The 15,519-nt window shown below is 47.4% G+C and overlaps 1 protein-coding gene across 2 annotated transcripts in view; it reads left to right on the forward strand.

Moving 5' to 3' along the window:
* Positions 1 to 15,519, forward strand: part of PXDN (peroxidasin) — a 276,386-nt gene that overhangs the window by 198,803 nt on the left and 62,064 nt on the right. The window lies entirely within an intron of this gene.

Genomic DNA, 15,519 nt, shown 5'->3' on the forward strand with positions numbered 1-15,519 from the left:
GTGGACTTAACAGGTTCTTGCACAAACAAGTTGTGTCAGATTCTACTTTTGTGCTGTGCAATAAACTCGGCATGAATATGAAATTTTTTAAACATTTTTATAGAGTGCAATATAATACAACATTTAATTTCTAGAGCACAGAATAAATCTTAGCTTCTTTTATTAGCACAACTACTGCATTATTAATCAGACATTAATATTTAGAAAAAAATGTTAAGCTTTAGACAGTAGTCTTCACATTATTTTTGTTATTCTGACATTGCTTTGATGACATCTAAGAAAGTTAACAATAATATAACCTGTGAATAATGGTTTTCACAGGAAAAATCTAAATATGAGAACTGCTTTTGACAAAAATTTGGGGACCCTTTTACGAAGGCGCATAGGCGCCTACGCTCATCAATTTGGAACTACCGCCCGGCTAACACGTGCCCCGGCGGTAATTCCATTTTTTATGCGCATCCAATACGCATGGCAGAAAATATTTTTTCTTTTCTACCATGTGGCGCTAACTGGGCAGTAATCAGCAGTGTACGTGCACTGATGATTACCGCCCGGTTACTGCGTAATGGGTGGCTTTAAGGTCTGAGGCCCAAAATGGACGCGCCAATTTTTATTTTTCTGGCGTGCTGAAAAATGAACCTGTGCATGTCCAATACGTGTGCCTATAACAGCGCAGTCCATTTTTCGGTGCACCTTAGTAAAAGGACCCCTTGATTTTTGTGATTTACCAGATTTTTGTGCAATATGCCCTTTATGTTGTAAGCCTTCAGAATTTGATATATAATGGGAACTGAGGCTGACTTTCACATTTCTACGCATTTGCCCATTGTTAACAATCCCCTTTTTCCACCTGCAGTGGGGCCTAGTGTCTTTTGAGTGTGGGCCCCTTTAGGGGTATAGAGATGGGGGTCAGCTTTTAAACGATGATTAAGTATTGTCTGTTGGCAATTTAGTGTGTACATACCAGATACCTGCTCATCATCATTATGTCTGTTGCCAAAGATTAAGAGAAAGGTAACCTGTGATGGGACATTTTGAGGATTTATTTGAGGATTTTTTTTTCAGTACTAACCCCAGGATTCTATATATCGCGCCAAGATTTCCGCACAGAAATCAAAGCTTATTTCATAGCAATGTGCATAACTTACAGGCTTATTTTCAAAAGAGAAAGGCGCCCATCTTTCGACACAAATTGGGAGATGGGCGTCCTTCTCACAGGGTCGTCCAAATCGGCATAATCAAAAGCCGATTTTGGGCGTCTTCAACTACTTTCTGTCGCGGGGACGACCAAAGTTAATGGGGGCATGTCAGAAGCATAGTGAAGGCGGGACTGGGGCATGCCTAACACACGGGCATCCTTGACCGATAATGGAAAAAAGAAGGGTGTCCCTGACGAGCACTTAGGAGACTTTACTTGGTCCATTTTTTCTTACGACCAAGCCTCAAAAAGGTGCCCAAACTGAACAGATGACCACCGGAGGGAATCGGGGATGACCTCCCCTTATTCCCCCAGTGGTCACTAACCCCCTCCACCCTAAAAAAAGAAACTTTTTAAATATTTTTTGCCAGCCTCAAATGTCATAGCCAGCTCCCTGTCAGCAGTATGCAGGTCCCTGGAGCAGTTTTAGTGGGTGCAGTGCATTTCAGGCAGGTGGACCCAGCCCCCCACCTACCTGTTACACTTCTGGTGGTAAATGTGAGCCCTTCAAAACCCACCTGAAACCCACTGTACCCACAAGCAAAGACTTATAGTCTTTCACATTTTTGCTGACACACTGGTTGAGAACCACCGGTCTAGAGTGTAGGATGGGGGAACTCAAAACCTTTGTGCTTCTGTGGCTTTATTAATATAGATATTGGATTTGATCTGTTATGATATTTTACATTAGCAGTTTTTGTATTAGTCAATATTAGCTTCTTATTTCTTTTCTTTTGGATTCATTAAAGTATTTTTACAAATTTTTAAAAAAAGATAGTGTGGATCCCTACGGTACCCCACAGTTCAGTGCCCAAAGTGATGATCTGTTGCTGAGTATAACTAATTGTTGTCTGTCAAATAGAATTTGAACCATGAAAATACTGTGCTACCCGATACCTGCTTTTGCCATCCATGTAAGCATGATATAATCCACAGATCTGAAGGCAACACTAGTATCAACGTTAATTCCCTAAATGAGGCAGTAATGGGTACCCATTTGCTCCTGCCTCAGCCATGGGGGGGGGGGGGGGGGGGGGGGGGCTTGGGTGAGGGTCAGGTTCCCCATTAGACACTAGGGACTATTTTCTCAAATCAAGCCAGGTTGGGTGGAGGGGCGGGAAGAAAGGGTGCTACTTACCTACCAGGGAATCTTTTTTTTTTTTTTTTTTTCCCCAATCAGGAGAAGGGGAGGGGTAATGGTTGAAGGGTGCTCTAGACACCAAGCAGTTTTAAAGTTGAGAGAGAGTCTGGTCAAGTGGGGGGAGTGGGATGGGTTGGATTGGGTCGGAGGCAAGGGTAATCGGGCTGATGCTAACTGGCATCCATCCTGTCAGTGCCTGAGTCACTCATGGCTCAAGCACAGACAGGGATGGTAACATTTCATAATGAACTGTCAAAAACACAGAACCTACTAGAATAACTTCAGTCAGTATATCCAATCATAAAAAGAAGTATCTACAAATATATATAGAGAGAGATTTGAAGGTCCACTAATAATATTTTAATATAATATTTTGTTTGGAGCCCTCAGTGTCCAAACTCCCATCTAAAGAGGAAAGAAATAATTATCACAAAAATATAGCACTAGCATCAACCCCTAAGACATGTATATTAAAACAGTTCTTTAAAGAGTTAGTGTGCTCAGGTGTACATATGCACCATCATCGGGTCTCTAAGTACTGTCCAATTACTAACATAAATATTGTGTTTAAAGTAAAAGTGACAAATCTCTAAACATATGTGTATATATAACTTGAATCTCCAAATTTCTCAAAATGTTTTTCATCAAATGCAGATTCGCTCAATACTTGATCAGACAACGATAGCTTCCAAAATTCAAATTTTGTCGATGTAATAATATCAGAGTTCACTTATCTGAAAAAACAAATCACTGGGATTTTCTTCTGCAACATAGGGTTCTACATGGCCCTGTTTTGAAAATGAATTTTTTCCTCATAAGTAATTTATGTGTTCATTTCATAAGGGAAATGGGACTTGATATGCCGCCTTTCTGAGGTTTTGCAACTACATTCAAAGCGGTTTACTATATCCAGGTTACTTATTTTGTACCAGGGGCAGTGGAGGGTTAAGTGACTTGCCCAGAGTCACAAGAGCTGCAGTAGGAATCGAACTCAGTTCCCCCAGGATCAAAGTCCACTGCACTAACCACTAGGCTACTCCTCCACTCCAAGGCATGCCACAGTAAGTTGGAGAGATAATTTCACATTCTCCGAGGACAAGCAGGCTGCTTGTTCTCACTGATGGGTGACGTCCACGGCAGCCCCTCCCAATCGGAAACTTCACTAGCAAAGGCCTTTGCTAGTTCCTCGCGTGCCAATGCGCACTGCGCATGCGCGGCCGTCTTCCCGCCCCGAACCGGCTCGTGTTCATCAGTCTTCTTTTGTCCGCGCTCGGTTCGGTCGTGTTTACGCCGTTCGCTGCCCCTTAAGTTGACCCTCGCGCGTCTTTTTGACTTTTCGCTACTAAAAAAAAAAAAAAAAAGGATTTCAGAAGAAGGCCTTTCGGTCTTTTTCCCCTTCCTGTATTTCCAGTTTTTGCCCCGTTAAGTTTTCTTTCGTCTTCGGGATAGGCCCTTTTGAGGCCTCGGGTCGAATTTTTTTCTCCCCCTCTTTTTGGTGCCTTGCCGCAATTTAGAGTTTTGATTTCGCCGGCGTGATTTTTCCGCCCATGTCATCGAAGTCTCCCAGCGGCTTCAAGAAGTGCACCCAGTGCGCCCGGGTAATCTCGCTCACTGACAGGCACGCGTCGTGTCTTCAGTGTCTGGGGGCTGGGCACCGCCCGCAGGCCCTGTAGTCTTTGCGCCCTTTTACAGAAAAGGACTCAGGTAGCGAGATTGGCCCAGTGGAACGTTTTGTTCTCGGGCTCTTCGCCGGCATCGGCACCGGGAGTATCGAGTGCGTCGACGTCGACAGCGTCAAGACCTCCGCCCTCGGCCGCGAGTGCATCGAGGCATCGACCCTCTGCGTCATCGGGGCCGAGACATCGGAAGGCTGCGTCGGCGTCGGTGGTACCGGGACCTCCACTAGTGCTGATGTCGGACGGTGGTGCTTCGACTGGAGTGCAGGTGAGGGCTGTCCATTCCCCTGCTGGTGGCGGTGAGCCTTCGGGTGGGTCTCCCTCTACCCTGAGGGCTCCTGCGGTACAGCCCCCCCGAGACCGACCTTCTTCGGCCTCGGCCCCGAGGAAGCGACGGCTGGATTCTACGTCCTCCTCGTCGGTACCGGGAAGCTCCGGTGACATGCTTCGTTTGAAAAAGTCAAAGAAGCATCGACACTGGTCTCCTTCCCGTGTTGGTACCGAGAGCTCTGGCACCCAGTAGGCATCGGCACTGGGAGGACCGCTCACCCTCTGTTCAGGAGGTGTCGATGCGCTCCACCTTGGACAGCCCGGAACAGCCTCCACGCCCGGAACAGACTCTGACATCGACACCTGCATCGGCTTCCATGTCTTTCTCCACAGCCGCTCTGCACGAGAGTCTCTGGGCCGTTCTCCCAGAGATCCTGGGAGAGCTGTTGCGCCCTTCCCCTCCGGTACCGGGGGTGCTTGCGCCACTGGTACCGTCGAGTGAGGCGCCAGCTGGCCCTTTGCCCGGGGTGAGGTCTCCGACATCGGTGCCGCTTGCGGTACCGACTGCGGTCGCCTCCCAGGAAGGCTCCCCGACGACGTCGGCGGAGGGAAGTTTGCCGGTGCGGGCGAGGGAGTCTACCTCTCGACGCTCCCGCCGTGGTTCCACGGAGTCGAGCCGGGCACGGCTTCAGAAACAGGTCCGTGAACTTGTGTCTAATACCGATGGTGAGGCCTCGTGGGAGGAGGAGGAGGACATCAAATATTTCTCTGACAAGGAGTCTGATGGCCTTCCTTCTAATCCCACTCCCTCCCCTGAAAGGCAGCTTTCTCCTCCCGAGAGTCTGTCTTTTGCGGCCTTTGTCCGGGAGATGTCTACGGCCATCCCCTTCCCGGTGGTCGTGGAGGACGAGCCCAGGGCTGAAATGTTTGAGCTCCTGGACTATCCTTCTCCACCTAAGGAAGCGTCCACAGTACCCATGCATCATGTCCTAAAAAAGACATTGCTGGCGAACTGGACCAAGCCTTTAACTAATCCCCACATTCCCAAGAAGATCGAGTCCCAGTACCGGATCCATGGGGACCCTGAGCTGATGCGCACTCAGTTGCCTCATGACTCTGGAGTTGTGGATTTGGCCCTAAAGAAGGCTAAGAGTTCTAGGGAGCATGCTTCGGCACCCCCGGGCAAAGACTCTAGAACCTTAGACTCCTTTGGGAGGAAGGCCTACCATTCCTCTATGCTCGTGGCCAAAATTCAGTCTTACCAGCTCTACACGAGCATACACATGCGGAACAATGTACGGCAGTTGGCGGGCTTGGTGGACAAGCTCCCTCCTGAGCAAGCCAAGCCATTTCAGGAGGTGGTCAGGCAGCTGAAGGCGTGCAGAAAATTCCTGGCCAGAGGGGTGTAGACACCTTTGATGTTGCGTCCAGGGCCGCTGCTCAAGGTGTGGTGATGCGCAGACTCTCATGGCTGCGTGCCTCCGACCTGGAGAATAGAATCCAGCAGCGGATTGCGGACTCGCCTTGCCGTGCGGATAATATTTTTGGAGAAAAGGTCGAACAGGTGGTAGAGCAGCTCCACCAGCGGGATACCGCTTTCGACAAGTTCTCCCGCCGGCAGCCTGCAGCTTCTACCTCCACAGGTAGATGTTTTTATGGGGGAAGGAAGACTGTTCCCTACTCTTCTGGCAAGCGTAGGTACAATCCTCCTTCTCGACAGCCTGTGGCCCAGGCTAAGCCCCAGCGCGCTCGTTCTCGTCAGCAGCGTGCGCCTCAGCAAGGCCCCTCGGCTCCCCAGCAAAAGCAAGGGACGAGCTTTTGACTGGCTCCAGCAGAGCATAGCCGACATCCAAGTGTCAGTGCCGGGCGATCTGCCGGTTGGAGGGAGGTTGAAAGTTTTTCACCAAAGGTGGCCTCTCATAACCTCCGATCAGTGGGTTCTTCAAATAGTCCGGCACGGATACACCCTCAATTTGGCCTCAAAACCTCCAAATTGTCCACCAGGAGCTCAGTCTTACAGCTTCCAACACAAGCAGGTACTTGCAGAGGAACTCTCCGCCCTTCTCAGCGCCAATGCGGTCGAGCCCGTGCCATCCGGGCAGGAAGGGCTGGGATTCTATACCAGGTACTCCCTTGTGGAAAAGAAAACAGGGGGGATGCGTCCCATCCTAGACCTAAGGGCCCTGAACAAATATCTGGTCAAGGAAAAGTTCAGGATGCTTTCCCTGGGCACCCTTCTCCCCATGATTCAGGAAAACGATTGGCTATGCTCTCTGGACTTGAAGGACGCCTACACGCACATCCCGATACTGCCAGCTCACAGACAGTATCTACGATTTCAGCTGGGCACACGTCACTTCCAGTACTGTGTGCTACCCTTTGGGCTCGCCTCTGCGCCCAGAGTGTTCACGAAGTGCTTGGCTGTAGTAGCAGCGGCACTTCGCAGGCTGGGGGTACACGTGTTCCCATATCTCGATGATTGGCTGGTGAAGAACACATCCGAGGCAGGAGCTCTACAGTCCATGCAGATGACTATTCGCCTCCTGGAGCTACTGGGGTTTGTGATAAATTATCCAAAGTCCCATCTTCTCCCAGTACAGAGACTCGAATTCATAGGAGCTCTGCTGGATTCTCGGACGGCTCGTGCCTATCTTCCAGAGGCGAGAGCCAACAACTTGTTGTCCCTCGTCTCGCGGGTGCGTGCATCCCAGCAGATCACAGCTCGGCAGATTTTGAGATTGCTGGGCCACATGGCCTCCACAGTTCATGTGACTCCCATGGCCCGCCTTCACATGAGATCTGCTCAATGGACCCTAGCTTCCCAGTGGTTTCAGGCTGCTGGGGATCTAGAAGACGTGATCCACCTGTCCACGAGTTTTCTCAAATCCCTGTATTGGTGGACGATTTGGTCCAATTTGACTCTGGGACGTCCTTTCCAAATTCCTCAGCCACAAAAAGTGCTGACTACGGATGCGTCTCTCCTGGGGTGGGGAGCTCATGTCGATGGGCTTCACACCCAGGGAAGCTGGTCCCTCCAGGAACGCGATCTGCAGCTCAATCTTCTGGAGTTGCGAGCGGTCTGGAACGCTCTGAAGGCTTTCAGATATCGGCTGTCCCACCAAATTATCCAAATTCAGACGGACAACCAGGTTGCCATGTATTACATCAACAAGCAGGGGGGCACCGGATCTCGCCCCCTGTGTCAGGAAGCCATGAGCATGTGGCTCTGGGCTCGCCATTACGGCATGGTGCTCCAAGCCACATATCTGGCAGGCGTAAACAACAGTCTGGCCGACAGACTGAGCAGGATTATGCAACCTCACGAGTGGTCGCTCAATTCCCGAGTAGTGCGACAGATCTTCCAGGTGTGGGGCACCCCCTTGGTAGATCTCTTTGCATCTCGAGCCAACCACAAAGTCCCTCAGTTCTGTTCCAGGCTTCAGGCCCACGGCAGACTAGCATCGGATGCCTTCCTCCTGGACTGGGGGGAAGGTCTGCTGTATGCTTATCCTCCCATACCTCTGGTGGGGAAGACTTTGTTGAAACTCAAGCAAGACCGAGGCACCATGATTCTGATTGCTCCTTTTTGGCCGCGTCAGATCTGGTTCCCTCTTCTTCTGGAGTTGTCCTCCGAAGAACCGTGGAGATTGGAGTGTTTTCCGACTCTCATCACACAGGACGAAGGGGCGCTTCTGCATCCCAACCTCCAGTCTCTGGCTCTCACAGCCTGGATGTTGAGAGCGTAGACTTTGCCTCTTTGGGTCTGTCAGAGGGTGTCTCCCGCATCTTGCTTGCTTCCAGGAAAGATTCCACTAAGAGGAGTTACTTCTTTCTATGGAGGAGGTTTGCCGTCTGGTGTGACAGCAAGGCCCTAGATCCTCGCTCTTGTCCTACACAGACCCTGCTTGAATACCTTCTGCACTTTTATGAGTCTGGTCTCAAGACCAACTCTGTAAGGGTTCACCTTAGCGCAATCAGTGCATACCATTACCGTGTGGAAGGTAAGCCGTTCTCAGGAAAGCCTTTAGTTGTTCGCTTTATGAGAGGTTTGCTTTTGTCATAGCCCCCTGTCAAACCTCCTACAGTGTCATGGGATCTCAATGTCGTTCTCACCCAGCTGATGAAACCTCCTTTTGAGCCACTGAACTCCTGCCATCTGAAGTACTTGACCTGGAAGGTCATTTTCTTGGTGGCAGTTGCTTCAGGCCCTGGTAGCCCAGGCCCCTTACACCAAATTTCATCATAACAGAGTAGTCCTCCGCACTCACCCTAAGTTCTTGCCAAAGGTTGTGTCTGAGTTCCATCTGAACCAGTCAATTGTCTTGCCAACATTCTTTCCCCGTCCTCATTCCTGCCCTGCTGAACGTCAGCTGCACACATTGGACTGCAAGAGAGCATTGGCCTTCTATCTGGAGCGGACACAGCCCAACAGACAGTCCGCCCAATTGTTTGTTTCTTTTGATCCCAACAGGAGGGGAGTGGCTGTGGGGAATTGCACCATATCCAATTGACTAGCAGATTGCATTTCCTTCACTTACGCCCAGGCTGAGCTGGCTCTTGAGGGTCATGTCACGGCTCATAATGTTAGAGCCATGGCAGCGTCGGTAACCCACTTGAAGTCAGCCACTATTGAAGAGATTTGCAAAGCTGCGACGTGGTCATCTGTCCACACATTCACATCTCATTACTGCCTGCAGCAGGATACCCGACGCGACAGTCTGTTCGGGCAGTCAGTGCTTCAGAATCTGTTCGGGGTTTAGAATCCAACTCCACCCCCCTAGGCCCATGTTTATTCTGTTCCAGGCTACACTCTCAGTTAGTTGGATAAATTGTTAGGTCAATCTCAGTTACGTCCTCGCCGTTGCGAGGCCCAGTTGACCATGTTTGTTGTTTTGAGTGAGCCTGGGGGCTAGGGATACCCCATCAGTGAGAACAACCAGCCTGCTTGTCCTCGGAGAAAGCGAATGCTACATACCTGTAGAAGGTATTCTCCGAGGACAGCAGGCTGGTTGTTCTCACAAACCCGCCCGCCTCCCCTTTGGAGTCGTGTCTTCCCTTGTCTTTGTCTTGCTACATACGGGACTGACGAACACGAGCCGGTTCGGGCGGGAAGACGGCCGCGCATGCGCGGTGTGCATGGGCGCGCGAGGACTAGCAAAGGCCTTTGCTAGTGAAGTTTCCGATTGGAGGGGCTGCCGTGGACGTCACCCATCAGTGAGAACAATCAGCCTGCTGTCCTCGGAGAATACCTTCTACAGGTATGTAGCATTCGCTGTATAGCTGCAGCTCTAATTTGAGGTTTTCTGAATCGGCTCCTGGTTATTTAGTCAACCCTGCAGAAATTGCTTATTCATCCACATCAGATAAATATCTATATTATTTTGTGCTCCGGTCTTTAAAACATAGATAAGGCTGTCCTCCTGTTCGTCACAGCTTAGTTTTTAGATTGTTTCAGTCTCATGTTTTGATAACACTGGATGGTCCACCTGAGACAAGTCACTGGAGGATTTTGTCTTTTGCTGTTCAGAGAGAGTTTATACTTGCAAACCCAGCTTAAATCATGGGAGTGAGCAGCATTAGCTGCTTATAACATCCAGCAAACAAATGAAATAAGAGTAAAGAAATAAATGCAAAATAAAACTAAGGTTGGTGCCTGAACATAAACTGAAAAGAATCAAATTTAATAAGGCTATTTTCCCATTCTTTGTCTTGGATAAAAGAAAACTTAGTAAATCAGACCATTGATGCATTTTCACACACTTTCTCTCTTTCATATCTCTCATCATCCAGTTTTTCTTTCTATCTCAATCTCTCATGTCTAACTAACCAACCATCTCCCTCCCCTAGGCTTGATGGAACTCTCATGTCCTAGCTTACCAGTCACCCCTTCACCTTGCTGTTTAAGGATTCTTCCACTGCTGAACTCCTGTACAGTTTATACTGTGTAGTTCAGCGTTCAGTAAGTTTGAGCTACATTCCCTGCAAGTCTCATGAGACTGGAGATTGCAAGATCAGCAGGAGACTTCTGCATTGCTGTGCTCAAATTTATTTATTTAGTTTATTTGAGGATTTGTTATACCGCCAAATGATCCAGGGATATCAAGGTGGTTTACAAAAAGGTATAAAGTAGTGGAACAAACAGGATATATAGACAAAACGCAACAATAGGTAATATAGCAATGTGGAAGGGAAGAGGGTATAGCACAACATAACCTTTTACAATTGAATTAATAACCAGCACATACATAACTGAACACAATAGGTTAGAAGGGGAAAGAGACACAGAGAAAGCTAAGGTCTGTGACGAATAAAGAGGATCAAAAAATTAACCTTTATCTAATAAAGGACTCAAAGGCCTGCTTAAAAAGCCAAGTCTTCAAGGCAACCTTAAATTTAGGGTGAGAAGTAATGGGTCTCAAATCTGGAGGGAGATTGATCCAAAACAAGGGGGCACATTAACAGGAAGCTGTCTGAGACAGACACATGCGACTGTAGGCATAACCGAACGGAGTATTTGAGTGAGCAACATGGCTGGTAAGAAATTAGAAGAGGATCTAGGCAAGGTGCAGTCATAGAATAGGAAGCATTGTAAGTCAGCCGTAGTATCTTATAGCAAAAGATAGGCTGCATAGGACAGACTGCAGGAGAAGCAACATTGCAGCCAACATTGCAAATAAAAAAAAACAAAAGTCATCAGAAAAAGCTTGGTGCTATGTTGTAATTTAAAGGCTCTGTGCCTACCTGGTGCTTGAGATTTGGTGCATCTTTTTCTATGAATAATCCTATAAATAAACCATGAAATAATATCTTTGAAAGAGAACCACTGTAGGGGGTGCCAGATTTAGGCATAAGCTAAACAAGCTACAGTTCAGGGCCTTAAAAAATTCCAGAATTTAGGGGGGGGGGGGGGGGGGGGGGGGTAGAATTGTATGTGGCTTTTTATATGCAGAGCCGACATTCGCAGTTGAAACAACAAAATTTATGAAATTCACTTTAAATACCTTGCTATTAAATAATTAAAAGGCATATATGTTTTCAATTTTTTCATGGCGACCCAAAGTCCTGTTTTGATACCCACTTTTTTGAGACGTTTTAACAAGGGGCCTCCAAGCTTTATATAGCTTAGGGCTTCACCAAGTCTAAATCTGGCACTGACTATAGGTTTTCTTGATATTTTTTTACTGCGAATGAATGTCATATGGCACTTTGATTTTGGAAACAGTTTTGTAAATCAGCTCTTTGTATTTATATTTTCCACTCTGATGGTAAATGTTGACATGAATTTCCTATAGCAACCTGAAATGACAAAAAGTATTCTTTATATGAAGCTTGTTTTATGGTCTTGTCAACATTCTTTTTTTATTTTTTTTGTCTAGTTGCAATAAATCTCAAACCAGATGTAATTGATAACCTTTATTGGACTGAAAACAAGATGCAAGTGATGACTTTTATTGGATTAGCTTTCAAGAGGTGTACCTTTTTCAGTAGCTCAATGTAAAATCACTCTGGGGTAGTTTTTAAAATCTTTTTTTGTGTATAAAACCATTTTATAAAACTATCCCGTGTGTTATACGTGTAAACATTTGGGAGTGTAATTTAGGCAGTATGGGGTCCTTTTACTAAGCTTTGTAGGCGCCTACACACTTCCAATGCATGCCAATTTGGAACCACCGTCCGGCTACCGCGTGGCCTGGGCAGTAATTCCATTTTTTACGCACGTCGGAAAATATTTTTTATTTTCCAACGCGTGACACTAACTGGGCAGTAATCGACAGTGTACGTGCACTGATGATTACCGTCCAGTTTAAATGCATGAGACTAAGTCAATGGGTGGCGGTAAGGTCTCAGACCCAAAATGGATGCACACCAATTTTTATTTTGCCGCACGTACATTTTCGGCCAAAAAAAAAAAAGACCCTTTTTGTGCAGGCGGGCTGAAAAATAGATCTGTGCATGTCCAATACATGCGCCTACAATAGCGCAGACCATTTTTCGGCGCACCTTGGTAAAAGGATCCCTTAGTGCTCTTAACCTGCTGTAAATGTGGCTGCATTTTAGCCACGATTGAGCAGGGTTTATGCTAGTACTTTATAAAGACATGAAGGCACCTATGTCTCTTTTTAAAATAATCTTAAAATAGGTGCCTATTACCTCTTTCAAACTAGGAGGCCTATTTTAAAAAAAAATGCCCCTTGTCTCTGTATCTAAGATGACTAGCACAGCAACCACACCAGTCTAGTTATAAATAATGTAACTTGTTGCTAAATTCTTTATTATTCAAAGAAAAAGAGAAGAGCTGCCTGACCTATAGCCCTCTTTTGTGAAAACTGTAGCTGAACATTGCATAATTCCACTATTATTTTGAAACTAGCATCAGTATTTTACACAAGGTGTGTGACACATCTTTTACCGTTCAGTGTTACACATAAAGGGAGAGATTCTATATATGGCACCTAAAAAAACTGGCACTGAAATCAGTGCTGACTAAGCGTATTCTAGATTTAGGCGTCGATTATAGAATATGCTTAGCGATATTTCAGCACCTAAATCTACGTGTATCCATTTTCACCAACGAAACGTGGCTTAAATCCCAGCACTGGGCCATATTCTAGAACTAAGAGGCAGATGCAGCAACCAAACGTAAAAAAATCTAAATCGTTAAAGTCCCTAACGATTTTAAAATAACGAAAAATGCACCAAAAAAAAAAGTCACACATGCTGAGATCGGTATTGAAACGTACAATGTATCAAAGAATCACAATACACATCGTTAATCGGCCCCCAAATCATGCGCAGAGCAGCCAAGCGTTATGTTAGCTGCTCTGCGCATGCCACAAACAGTCAAAACACAGTCAAATCACAAGCACATGGCTCCCAAATCAAAATAAAAATAAAAAAAGGATCGGGAGGGGGCAAGGGCGCTCATCAGGAGCATCCTGTACGGACGGCCTTGCCCCCCCCCCCCCCGCTGCTCCCCACTTTCCGCCGCTCCCCCCACCCCGAAAAAGCAAAATTCAAGCAGCCCCTGCCCCCCTCCCTTCCTCACTACTCTCACCTCAGCTCCGCCTCCCGACATCCTCCGTCCTGTGCCCCGCCCCCTTTTGGGGTCGTCGCCGCCATTCCCCTCCTCCATCGGGCCCCCCTCCCTCTTACCGGGCCCGTGCAGCGCCTCTCTCCTCTGTCCGAAGGCGCTGCACGGGCAAGAAGAAAGCCTGATGCCTGCCTTTGCCCAGCTTCGATGGCGCGTCTTTCTCCTGCTGGGCCCGCCCCTTTCTGACGTCGGTAACCTACGTAGGTTACTGACGTCAGACAGGGGCGGGCGCAGCAGGAGAAAGACGCGCCATCGCGAAGGCAGGCATCAGCTGATTCAGCTTTCTTCTTGCCAGTGCAGCGCCTTCGGACAGAGGAGAGAGGCGCTGCACGGGCCCGGTAAGAGGAAGGGGGGCCCGATGGAGGAGGGGAATGGCGGCGACGACCCCAAAAGGGGGCGGGGCACGGACGGAGGATGTCGGGAGGCGGAGCTGAGGTGAGAGAGTAGTGAGGAAGGGAGGGGGGCAGGGGCTTCTAGAAGTTTGCTTTTTCGGGGTGGGGGGAGCGGCGGAAAGTGGGGAGCAGCGGGGGGGGGGGGCAAGGCCGTCCGTACAGGACGCTCCTGATGAGCGCCCTTGCCCCCTCCCGATCCTTTTTTTATTTTTATTTTTTTATGTGTTTTCTGAGGTCCTTTGGACCAATCACCGCGCTTTTAGCTCTGCTAATGCGCTGGGATTGGCTCAAAGTTTGTTTATTTTTTCACTTAACACTTTTTCCTGGCACAGAGCTGTCCTAACGAGAGGTCCAGACCTCTCGTTAGTTTTCCTGCCTTTTTCCTGCGTAAAGGCAATCGGAAAAGGTTAGTGCATGTCGTTTCAATGGGGTTTTCACACTAATTGCTCATCTCCATTCCGTTTTTGTTAGCTGCTACTGTCGTCGGAAAATAGGCTTAAGTGCATGGAAAGGATACGAAATTCTTCCCTGAGGGCTCATTTAACGATGAAAAACGTTTAGTGCATCTACCTCTAAGTGTGTAAATTTCAGACACAGAACTCCCATTTCCCCACCTATAACCACGCCCCTTTTGCCTGCAAGCATTAAAAGTTCAGTGCACATTGTTACAGAATACGCTTAACAACTTCTGTGCCTAAATTCTAATCAGTGCCAATTATTGCTCATTATTACTTGCTAAGTGCTGTTATCAGCGCTTGTTAAGTTACGCACATTGTTATAGAATCTGCACCAGTTTCAGCATGGATCTCTAGGCATGCTATTTAGAATCCAGGGGAAGGACTAGATTCTATATGTCATGCCTAAAATATCAGTGCCGAAATGAAATACACCTAGGTGTATTCATTTTGGTGCCTAAATTTAAGCATACTTTATTTTTCGGTGTGCGGCGCTAACCAGGCAGTAATCATCATTGTAAACATGTAGACAATTAACGCCTGGTTAACACGTGAGACCTTACTGCTAAGTGAATGGGTGGCGGTAAGATCTCAGACCCAAAATGGACGCGGGCCAATTTTTATTTTGCCGCACGTCCATTTTGGGCCAAAAAAAAAAGAGAGCCATTTTTTAGAGGCGCGCTGAAAAATGGATCTACACGCGTCCAAAATACGCGCCTACCCTAGCGCAGGCCATTTTTCAGCCCACCTTAGTAAAAGGACCCCTGAGTATCGGAGTCAACTGCCATTTCAGTATCACTGCACAGAGGCTCTTCTGACATATGATCTTCATATTCTGTGCCAGCACGCTGAGTGTCACTCGCACTGTTGGTACTCTCTACGCTTTCCTCCAAAATGTGCTTTCGAGCATCTGCAGCACTAAACCTAATTCTTCATGCCACATTGCTCACAGAGACTGCACAATAAGTGACCAACAGCACAGGTAAAACCCAAAGTTATTATAATACATGCTCTACAGTTCAACTAGTGACATGGGGTATTTGGAGACCCCAACAGAAATAAAGCTATATTTAAAATATATCTGCACCAATATGTGTTCTAGTAACATTGCTGCACTGAGTGATAAGTAGGCAATAAATTGCTGAAATGCCACCAGATTATTTGCTATAGCAAAAAGAATAGCCCAACATAAAAATATGTTGGGGTCCCATGGGACTCTAGTCGGTCAGGTTAGGGTTAAGGAAATCCTCAAGCTGTGATAACACACAGAAAATCATATTTGATTGGTCATCA

The sequence above is a fragment of the Microcaecilia unicolor genome, chromosome 3 (assembly GCF_901765095.1).
Source record: "Microcaecilia unicolor chromosome 3, aMicUni1.1, whole genome shotgun sequence".
NCBI classification, from domain to species: domain Eukaryota; kingdom Metazoa; phylum Chordata; class Amphibia; order Gymnophiona; family Siphonopidae; genus Microcaecilia; species Microcaecilia unicolor.